The sequence below is a fragment of the Octopus bimaculoides genome, chromosome 8, assembly GCF_046866305.1.
Source record: "Octopus bimaculoides isolate indiv1 chromosome 8, ASM4686630v1, whole genome shotgun sequence".
Taxonomy (NCBI): Eukaryota; Metazoa; Mollusca; class Cephalopoda; order Octopoda; family Octopodidae; genus Octopus; species Octopus bimaculoides.
In genome coordinates, this window is record NC_142935.1 from 454,340 (window position 1) to 464,339 (window position 10,000).

General features: G+C 42.7%; 1 protein-coding gene and 1 long non-coding RNA gene across 5 annotated transcripts in view; one reads left to right on the forward strand and one right to left on the reverse strand.

The window, feature by feature from the left end:
- Positions 1–5,138, forward strand: part of LOC149134281 (uncharacterized) — a 438,594-nt gene extending 433,456 nt beyond the window's left edge. The window contains exon 3 of the long non-coding RNA XR_016242797.1: positions 4,934–5,138. This is a non-coding gene — a long non-coding RNA (uncharacterized LOC149134281). The remainder of the gene's footprint in view (positions 1–4,933) is intronic.
- LOC149134280 (uncharacterized) overlaps positions 1–10,000 on the reverse strand; it is an 880,637-nt gene that overhangs the window by 439,408 nt on the left and 431,229 nt on the right. The window lies entirely within an intron of this gene.

Below are 10,000 nucleotides of genomic sequence, written 5' to 3' on the forward strand. Positions count from 1 at the left end.
CCTGCCGCAACTCTCGACCAGCGAGGCCGAGTGCTGCGAAGGACCGATATCTGCCTGGGAAGTACGGGAAGCGATGAAAGGCTGCACGAGAGGTAGATCGCCGGGTTTGGATGGTCTGCCTTACGAGCTTTATACGTCAATGCCAGACTTGTTTGCGGGCGTCTTGGCAAACGTCTACTGCAACTGGCAACAAAACGGGAGAATTCCTGCTTTTGTTTGTCGGGGAGTGGTGGCTTTGCTAAGAAAGGACCCAAACAAGGGGGACATTATAGGGAACTTTAGGCCCATCACTCTGCTCAACACAGAGTTGAAGATCTTGGCCAAGGTGCTAGCCAAGAGATTGGCGCCTGTCGTGGGCAAACTGATCGGCAAGGCGCAGACATGCGCTGTGCCGACCAGGTCTATCCACGACAACCTCCATCTCATGCGCTACATCATAGAGAGAGTGGGTAACGAAGCTGGCGCGGGTGGGGCTTTGATCAATTTAGATCAGTCTAAAGCCTTCGATAGGGTCGACCATCGATACCTGGCAGCTGTTCTCAAGGCAGCTGGTTTTGGTCCGGTCTTCCGCGGGTGGATAGCTGCTTTATACAGCGGCATCTGCTCGATCATACGGGTGAACGGCCATCTATCGGAACCGTTCAACATCTCGCGTTCGATTCGCCAAGGGTGTCCTCTCTCCTCCCTTCTGTATGTATTGACTCTCGAGCCATTACTGCGGAAGTTGGAGGCTTTGAGGGGCGTCCCGCGTGATCTGGGATGTGGAAGGAGCGTGTCTGCCTATGCCGACGACGTTACCGTGATGGTGTCGAGCCACAGGCATATTGACCTGATTGGCGAGACACTAAACGAGTATGAAGCGGTGACAGGTGCGAAAATTAACGGGGAAAAGTCAATGGGCTTGCAACTAGGCACCTGGAGGGGCAAGTCCATGCCGTCCAACAGCGTCGTAGGGCGCTGGACAGACGGACCCGTTAAACTGCTCGGGGTCTGGTTCGGTCCGGACCTCCACTTGGAGAAAAACTGGGAAGAAGTGACGAACAGGGTGGCCAACCTCACCCAGAAATGGGCTGAGAGGAAGCTCTCCTTGAAAGGTCGAGCGGAGGTAGCGAATGCGTACATCGCATCCGTCATCTATTACCGTTTGACCGTCGTCCCTTGTCCCGACCGCTGGTTAACCAAGATAGTACGCTTGCTCTTCAACTTTTTGTGGAAGGGTCAGGTACCACTGGTCAGGCGCTCTATCTGCTGTCAACAGCCGCTGAACGGAGGCCTTGGCATGCCGTGGTTGCTGATGCGCAAACATGCGCTCAGGCTACGACATCTCAGGCGCTTCCTGGACGGTGAACAGGTGTGGTCGCCTTTCGTCAGACGCGATTTTCCGCAGCTCGTTTCTTTAACAGAGCTGCAATCCTGGATCAAACGTAGACCGAGAAAGGGCGCTTGGCACCTCGAGTGCCGCCAAGCTCTCACCGCCCTCAGTCAGGCGGGCAGTGCGATCGGTAGTAGATCCACTCTAGCTTTCTATAGAGGGTTAGTGGGAGAAAAGTGCGACGACGTTCTCGGGGAAACTCTAGGCGTCGAGGATAATCAGCTAAGCAGTCTGTTCAGGAGAACTTTCGGGCCGGGGCCCATGGATAATTTCCAAAGGTCCCTCGCCTGGCAGTGCTACCGAGGTGCGCTACCTGTTCGAGATAAACTCTACCGACATGGAAGTGCCGTCAACCGGGCCTGCCCGAGGTGCGCTCAGGACGACGAAACCGTTCTGCACGCACTCGTCCAGTGCCCGAGCATTGCTGACCTGTGGGTCTATATCGAACAGCTACTGTCACGTGTAGGACGGATCCGGCTATCAGCTGGATCCATCGTGAGAATTGACCCGCCGACCTCCTTTAACCAGGAGGGCAAGGCAATTTTCCTATGCCTAGTGGCTGTAGCGAAAGAGGTGATATGGTGGACCCGTTTGAAAGGGTTAAAGACAGACACTTTCCTCTTTGGCCAAGGCCTCATCAACTTTTTCAAGTTCCACTTGAAAAGGAAGATGAGAGTAGAGAGGGAAGTGCTGTCTCATAGCAAATTCGTTGAAAGATAGGTGACTGTTGGAAAAATGGCCAGTATAAACGGACCAATTCTGAGAATACACCTGTAAAAAAAAAAAAAAAAAGGTAATGTAAAAGGAGAAAGGGCTCTATACCCCTTTCTTATTTTTTCTGACCAGGCTCCCGTGGTTTTATGGGTTTTTCCACGTGTAACCTTTCCTTTTTCGAAGCGCCTCCCACTTTGGGAGTTCTACTTATTTATTTATCTATTTATTTATCTATTTATTTATTATATCCTTCTCCATTTTCTTCCTCTGTTTAGACGAACTTTCCTACCTTTTCGGACAAAACCTTTTGTAACCTTCGTCCTGTCTTTGTCCTTATATGTCTTTAATTGATATTAGCCCTTGTGGCCAATAAAACGAATTAATTATTATTATCATTATCATTATCATTCTTATTATTATTCAAATATTATTTTCACTTGTTTTATTTTTGCTTTTGTTTTTTGGGGGTTTTTTGTTTTGTTTTTTTTTTTGTAAGATATGTTTTCTGTAAAATTTGTAAAAATTGAAACTATTGGAGTGAATAAACATTAAAGTATTCTAACAGAAATGGTTGTTCCTTTTGAAACCAAATAGTCATGGGTTCAATGCCTGTGTCCAGCATCATCTCTCTTCACAGTTTCAGGTTGCTCAATGGAGACAACAGCAGGAGGGGGAAACTGTGCAGAACCCATCACATACACACACACACACACACACACACACACACACACACACACACACACAGAGGAGAAATTATGAGAAACACCAATTTTATCTTTCCCCATTGTGGTCGTTGGGAACTCAGCACTGGATGTTCCTGGTGCATTTGGAAGCACAACAGACCTTCAGACAACACTTCATTGAATTATGTTTGAGAAAAGGCAGCAAGCTACCAAAATTGTTCACATGCCGGACACAATGCTGAGAAGCATTGTCTCTGTCTTTATGTTCTTAGTTTAAGTTTTGCAGGGGTCAACTTTGCCTTTCATTCTATAAGGGCTGATAAATTAAGTATCAGTTGAAGTCTGGGGGTCGACATAATCCATTTAGCAATCCCCTGAAATTGCTGGTTTTCTGCTAAAATTTGGAATCAGTCTGTTACAGAGAACTATGCGCATCCTTCTCTGTAAATTAATTCTCTCCTTCAATTACTGTTGCTTCTGTACTATGTGGTAACTTTGCTGGTACAGTGCCAAATATATGTATCAGGTTGGTGCAAAAGTAATGTCCGATTTCTAGAAAAAATGCTTCAGTGCAAATTTATCAACCTCTTCCTATAGTTTTAAGATATCACTGTGTCTAATTTGTACTATTTTCTTTCAGATTATCTAACTTCTGGTCATAATTCTCAGAAACTTTTACCACCATGTTTGTCCCATCTAAAGATCACATCAAAAATGTTTTACTCTACGAGTTTCATAAAAGTGTTAATACATGTGCGACTGCAAGATCTACTCAGAGCACTTATGGGGATGATGTAGTGAATGAAAGAAGTCACAGGAGGTGGTTTTCCCGCTTCCGAAATGGGAAAGTTGAATAATGGGTATTGTTTAGAATCTGTGGGCTTATAGAAGATGTCTGTTTCGATGTGGTTATTGACTATTTTAATTAGGATGTCAAGAAAAGGGAGTTGTTTACTGCTGTGTTCCATGGTGAATTGCATGTTGCTATAAATATTGTTAAGCATTATTTTGAAATCGAGCAGTTTGTCCATGCTCTCTTTCCAAAGTATAAAGCAATCGTCCAAATACCACTTCCAGTTCTCCTTTAAACAGCAAGGAAAAGAGGTGCCATATTTTTGTAGTGATGACTGGTATATTTTAAGCTCTAGGTAACCCATTACAAGGTTCACAATCACTGGAGCAGCTCGGGTTCCCATTGCAATTCCACATTTTTGTCGATAGTAAACTGTATCGAACATGAAATAGTTGTTCAGAAAAACAACCACAAGGCAGAAATTTATGAACGCTGGTTAAATTCTATGCCAATAATTCTGCCTCATAAACTCCAAATTAAATGTATTCCAAACGAACAGGACCAACAAAGACAATTAAGGGAGAAACTAACACTTGGAAAACATGAAGACAGAAATAGAACTGCTTAAGCTTAGAGCGCTGAGCAATGAAGAAAAATTGAAGAACATAGATGAGGAAATCTACAACGAATTAAAGAAACATTGAGATGGTCAACGCTTGGAAAGTGTCTTTAAACTGTGGCAAACAACTTGTGAAGCTGAAGAAACAAACTCGCTACAAGGCTGGCAAAGACAAAGCAATTTGTTTATTAACTACGAAACACAGTTCATCGTAGAATAGGCATCGGATAAGCCCTTGCTGAAGGAAAATAAACCAAAAACATACACAGAAATGAACCCAGGCTTATCGAACACAAACCAGAGACGGACAAGGGGAGGCAACTCCACCGACATTACATTCCCAAATAACTTAAACAACAATCAGAAAATCTGGACGGATCTTCATGGCATTCAAGTAATCCTGTGGAGCTCCTAGAAAAGCTCCTTAATGTATCGTTCTACAAAACACATAGAATATATAGGAGAAGAGAAAACAACAAGGAGTGTATATTTATTTCTCATTCTATAGAATAATATAAATTATTTACATGCTTTTAAGTTAGAAAATAATTTGTCAAGATATTGGAATTTTGTTATTAAATAAAATTTCATCAAACTGTTTCTGTCATTTATGACTTTGTGTGTGTGTGTGTGTGTAGAAAGGTTTATGTTCTTTGTTTTTTTTTGTTTTTGGCACGTAATTCATTGTTTTTTGTTTACTATATTAATTTTCTGCTTTTCTCTCTCTCTCTCTCTCTCTCGCCATTTTCCAGACATATCATTCAAGACACTGAGGAAAAACCACAAGTGGGGAAGCAAGCTTCAAACAGGCAAGGGGCAGGTCTAGCCCCTCGCAAGTTGAATAAAAATATGGCCAAACAGCTTCTTGAGATCGCGGAACAACTACGACTGATGCAGCAGGCGATAGATGAGCCATCAAAGGACTCTAAATAGTTATTGTGATAAAGAGAGGGGGTCGTGGTGGGAATGATGTGACAGTGATGGTGGAGCGGGGGGGGGGGGTTCGGAGGAGAGAGAATTTGCCACTCACACTCTTTTCATTGCTCACCACAAACTTCACAATCAAACCTCTTGTGCCTATACTTGTGTGTGCGTGTGTGTGTGTGTCCATATATATGTATATATATATATATATATATATATATATATATATACACACACAGACATACATCTACACACACATTCATACACATATATATATAAATACTTATATATATATATATATATATATATATATATATATATAACGTGAGAGAGTTAGGGGTTGGGGGTTCAACCCACTAAGGGATAGTATCTATCCAGTATACTGCTGGGAGGGTACCCAATTATTGCTACTCTAGTGCTATACTAGAGTAGCAATAATACTAGATTAGCAATACTAGTAGCAATAACTTATATATATATATATATATATATATATATATATATATATATATAAGTTTTAACAAAGAGAATGGGTTGAGCAACACGTCTTTTAGCATAATGCTACAATTGTTTCATTTATTTACCAGAAAATCATTGCTGAAATATTACTATATATAATATATGAAATAATAGATTGAATCAGTATTAATCCAGTAATATTGACAAATGGCAAGTCTTCTCTGTCCATTCTCTTTGTTAATATTTATATAAACCTTATTGGTACTTTATGGATTACAGATGCATGTTGAGCGATACTTTCAATATTCCCTGTAAAATGTTATCTGATAGCCAATACCTGTAGACAGGCTTTATAAAGCAAACTACAAAGTCAATACCCCAATTGAATTTATATATTTTTATGTGTGTGTATATATATATCATCATCATCATCATCGTTTAACGTCCGCTTTCCATGCTAGCATGGGTTGGACGATTTGACTGAGGACTGGTGAAACCGGATGGCAACACCAGGCTCCAGTCTAATTTGGCAGAGTTTCTACAGCTGGATGCCCTTCCTAATGCCAACCACTCAGAGAGTGTAGTGGGTGCTTTTACGTGTCACCCGCACGAAAACGGCCACGTTCGAAATGGTGTCTTTTATGTGCCACCCGCACAAGCCAGTCCAGGGGCACTGGCAACGATCTCGCTTGAAAATCCTACGGGAGCCAGTCAGGCGGTACTGGCAACGGTCACGCTCAGGATGGTACATCTTATGTGCCACCTGCACAAGAGCCAGTCCAGGGGCACTGGCAACGATCTCACTTGGCTTGCCGGGTCTTCTCATGCACAGCACATTTCCAAAGGTCTCGGTCAGTAGTCATCGCCTCGGTGAGGCCCAATGTACGAAGGTCTTGCCTCACCACCTCAGCCCAGGTCTTCCTGGGCCTACCTCTTCCACGGGTTCCCTCAACTGTTAGGGTGTGGCACTTTTTCACGCAGCTATCCTCATCCATTCTCACCACATGTCCATACCAGCGCAATCGTCTCTCTTGCACACCACAACTGATGCTTCTAATGTTCAGCTTTTCTCTCAAGATACTTACACTCTGACGGGTATTCACATTGACATTACACATCCAACGTAGCATACTGGCTTCATTCCTTGCGAGCTTACGTATGTCCTCAGCAGTTACAGCCCATGTTTCACTGCCATGTAGCATGGCTGTTCGTACGCATGCGTCATACAGTCTGCCTTTTACTCTGAGTGAGAGTCCCTTTGTCGCCAGCAGGGGTAAGAGCTCTCTAAACTTTGCCCAGGCTATTCTTATTCTAGCAGCTACACTTTCAGCGCACCCACCCCCACTACTAACTTGGTCGCCCAGATAGCGGATGCTATCGACTACCTCTAGTTTTTCACCCTGGAATGAGATAGAAGTTGTTTCCTGTTTGTTTACAGTCTTTATTGCACCTGAACATCTGCCACAAACAAAAACTAACTTGCTAGTTAACCTGCCTTTGATGTTGCTGCACCTCTTATGTGTCCATAGCTTGCACCGGGTACATCTTATAGAGTTACTACCTACTCCTTTTCTGCATACTGGGCAGGGCCATCTACCTGAAGGGGTTTGTGTTTTATCTACCTTCCTACTTATTAGGATTTTGGTTTTAGCTAGGTTGACTCTAAGGCCCTTCAATTCTAGACCTTGCTTCCACACCTGAAACTTCTCTAGTTCTGATAGTGACTCCGCAATTAGGGCAAGGTCATCAGCATAGAGGAGCTCCCAGGGGCAACCTGTCTTGAACTCCTCTGTGATTGCCTGGAGGACTATGATAAATAAGAGGGGGCTGAGAACGGAACCTTGGTGGACCCCTACCTCTACCCAGAATTCATTGCTGTACTCATTTCCAACCCTCACCTTACTGGCAGCATCTCTGTACATGGCTCGCACAGCTCTCACTACCCATTCTTCTATCCCAAGTTTCCTCATTGACCACCAGATAAGGGATCGGGGGACCCTGTCAAAGGCTTTCTCCATGTCAACGAAAGCCAGGTACAGAGGTTTATCCTTAGCTAGGTATTTCTCCTGCAACTGTCTCACTAGAAATATGGCATCAGTAGTGCTTTTACCTGGCACGAACCCAAACTGCATCTCATCTAAATTGATTCGCTCCCTAATTAGTTGGGCTATGACCCTCTCTGTAACTTTCATAACCTGATCTAACAGCTTGATGCCTCTGTAATTATTTGTATCTAAAGCGTCACCTTTACCTTTGTAGCAGTTGAATATGATGCTGCTACACCAGTCATTGGGTATGACTCCTTCGTGTATCACCTGGTTCGTAATACGGGTGACTAGGCTATAGCCAACACTGCCAGATATTTTGAGCATCTCTGCAGTGATTCCTGATGGGCCGGGGGCTTTCCCGGTCTTCATACTCTTAATTGCTTTATCTACCCTGGTACTATCAACTCGGATAGCTGGTCCCTCTATTGGGTCGACATACGGCAGGCTCTCTTTCTCCCATTCATTCTCTTTATATATATATACATGTGTGTGTGAGTGTATATATATATATAGATAGATATAGATATATATGATTATATATATATATATATATATATATATATATATATATACATACACACACACACACTTACCTGTATGTGTACATATACATTCGCATGTATATTTGAACGAAATCAGAAACTATTAGGTTTTGGTACAGTGACTATTATTGTTATTATTATTAACGTTTTTGTTGTTGTTGTTGTCACAAATATTGTTAGAACCGGTGTAATGAAAATGCCATTGTTTTCCGTGTTTCTGCTCCCAGGATTCCTTTCTCATCAAGGCAACTGCTTCCTGTGTCATTGCCCCTCCTCTTCTCTATCTCTTCCACCTTCTCTCTCCCTCTCTCTCTCCTCTCACCACAATGTTTTCAAATATTTCTTCCCCGCAAAAACACACACAATCAATCGTATTTATATACACACATGCACATGGCTGAGTGGTAAGACGTTTGCTTCCCAACCACATAGTTCCAGGTTTAGTCCCAATACATGGCACTTTGGTCAAATGTCTTCTACTGTGGCCTTAGACCAACCAGATCTTTGTAAGCGGATTTGGTAGGCAAAAACTGAAAGACGCCCATCATGTATGTATGTGTATATATATATATATATATATATATATATATATATATATATATATATATAAATATATATATATTTATATATGTATATATATTTCGTTTTTGGATTTGGTTTGCAAGATTTCTTTATGTGATTTCGTGTGTTGAAGCATATTCTTTTGTGTCTGGGGAGAGTCATTTTCTTATTGTGCCTTAAAATTTAACACTCTCACCGGTAACATTTCCACTTATTTCTCAAGAGAGTCAAGACTATTGAAAAGGTCGCAAGACACAACGAAAATTTTAGGAAAATAAAAATAAGAAATAAGTGGAAATTTAACCGGTGAGTGTGTTAAATTTTAAGGCACAATAAGAAAATGACTCTCACCAGACACAACAGAATATTGTTGTTTGTTGTTTATAGTTTCAGCTTAGAGCTGCGGCCATGCTGATGCACCGCCGTGTTACTACACTGTTATTACAGGGAGCTTCCTACAATATGTGGCACATGGTGAAGAATGGAGTTTGATTTAGCAACCCTCATTTGCACCTCTTGCCGTGAAGTAGGTTCATCTGGGACTCTTGACAGGAAGAGGTCCAGCATTGCTGGGATCTTTGGCACTATGCAGTGTTGTCCCGTTCTGGCATTGGTGTAGCTTTCAATGCCAAAATTTGGCACAATTCCTTCCAGGATCTTCCGGATGTATATTACTGCATACCTCTCCCGCCTTCTCTCAGGGAGTAGAGTCTTAGCGGTTTCAGCCTTTCCGAGTAGCCAAGCAGTTGCAAAGAGACAATCTTCTTTGTGAATCTTCTCTGGATTGCTTCAAGGTCTGCTGTTAATTTCACACTGCTGGGTGACCACAGCTGTGAGCAGTAGTCCAGGCGGCTGAGGACGAATGTCCTCCAGAGGATCATCATGGTTTCCTTATCTCTGGTTCTGAATGTTCTCAGGATCCATCCAGCCAATCGTTTGCACTTTGTTGCCATCCTGGTAATGTGCACGTGGAAAGAGGTATCATCACTCATGTCGATACCCAGGTCTCTCACTGATTTAGGCTCTGGGATTGAAATTCCCTGCGGACCAGTGTACTCTGTAAGTTTCATATTCAGTTTTGGACGTTGGTAGCGCAGGGCTTGGAATTTTTCAGCATTAAACAGCATATTATTATCCTCAGCCCATCTGTAAACTGAGTCCAACTCCTGCTGCAGATGTGCAACATTGCTGGAGTTCTGTATTTTCTGCGAGACTTTCGTATCGTCTGCGTAGCTTGCAAGAGTGGCTATCTGGGCACTTGAAGGCATATCTGAGAGAGCGACTA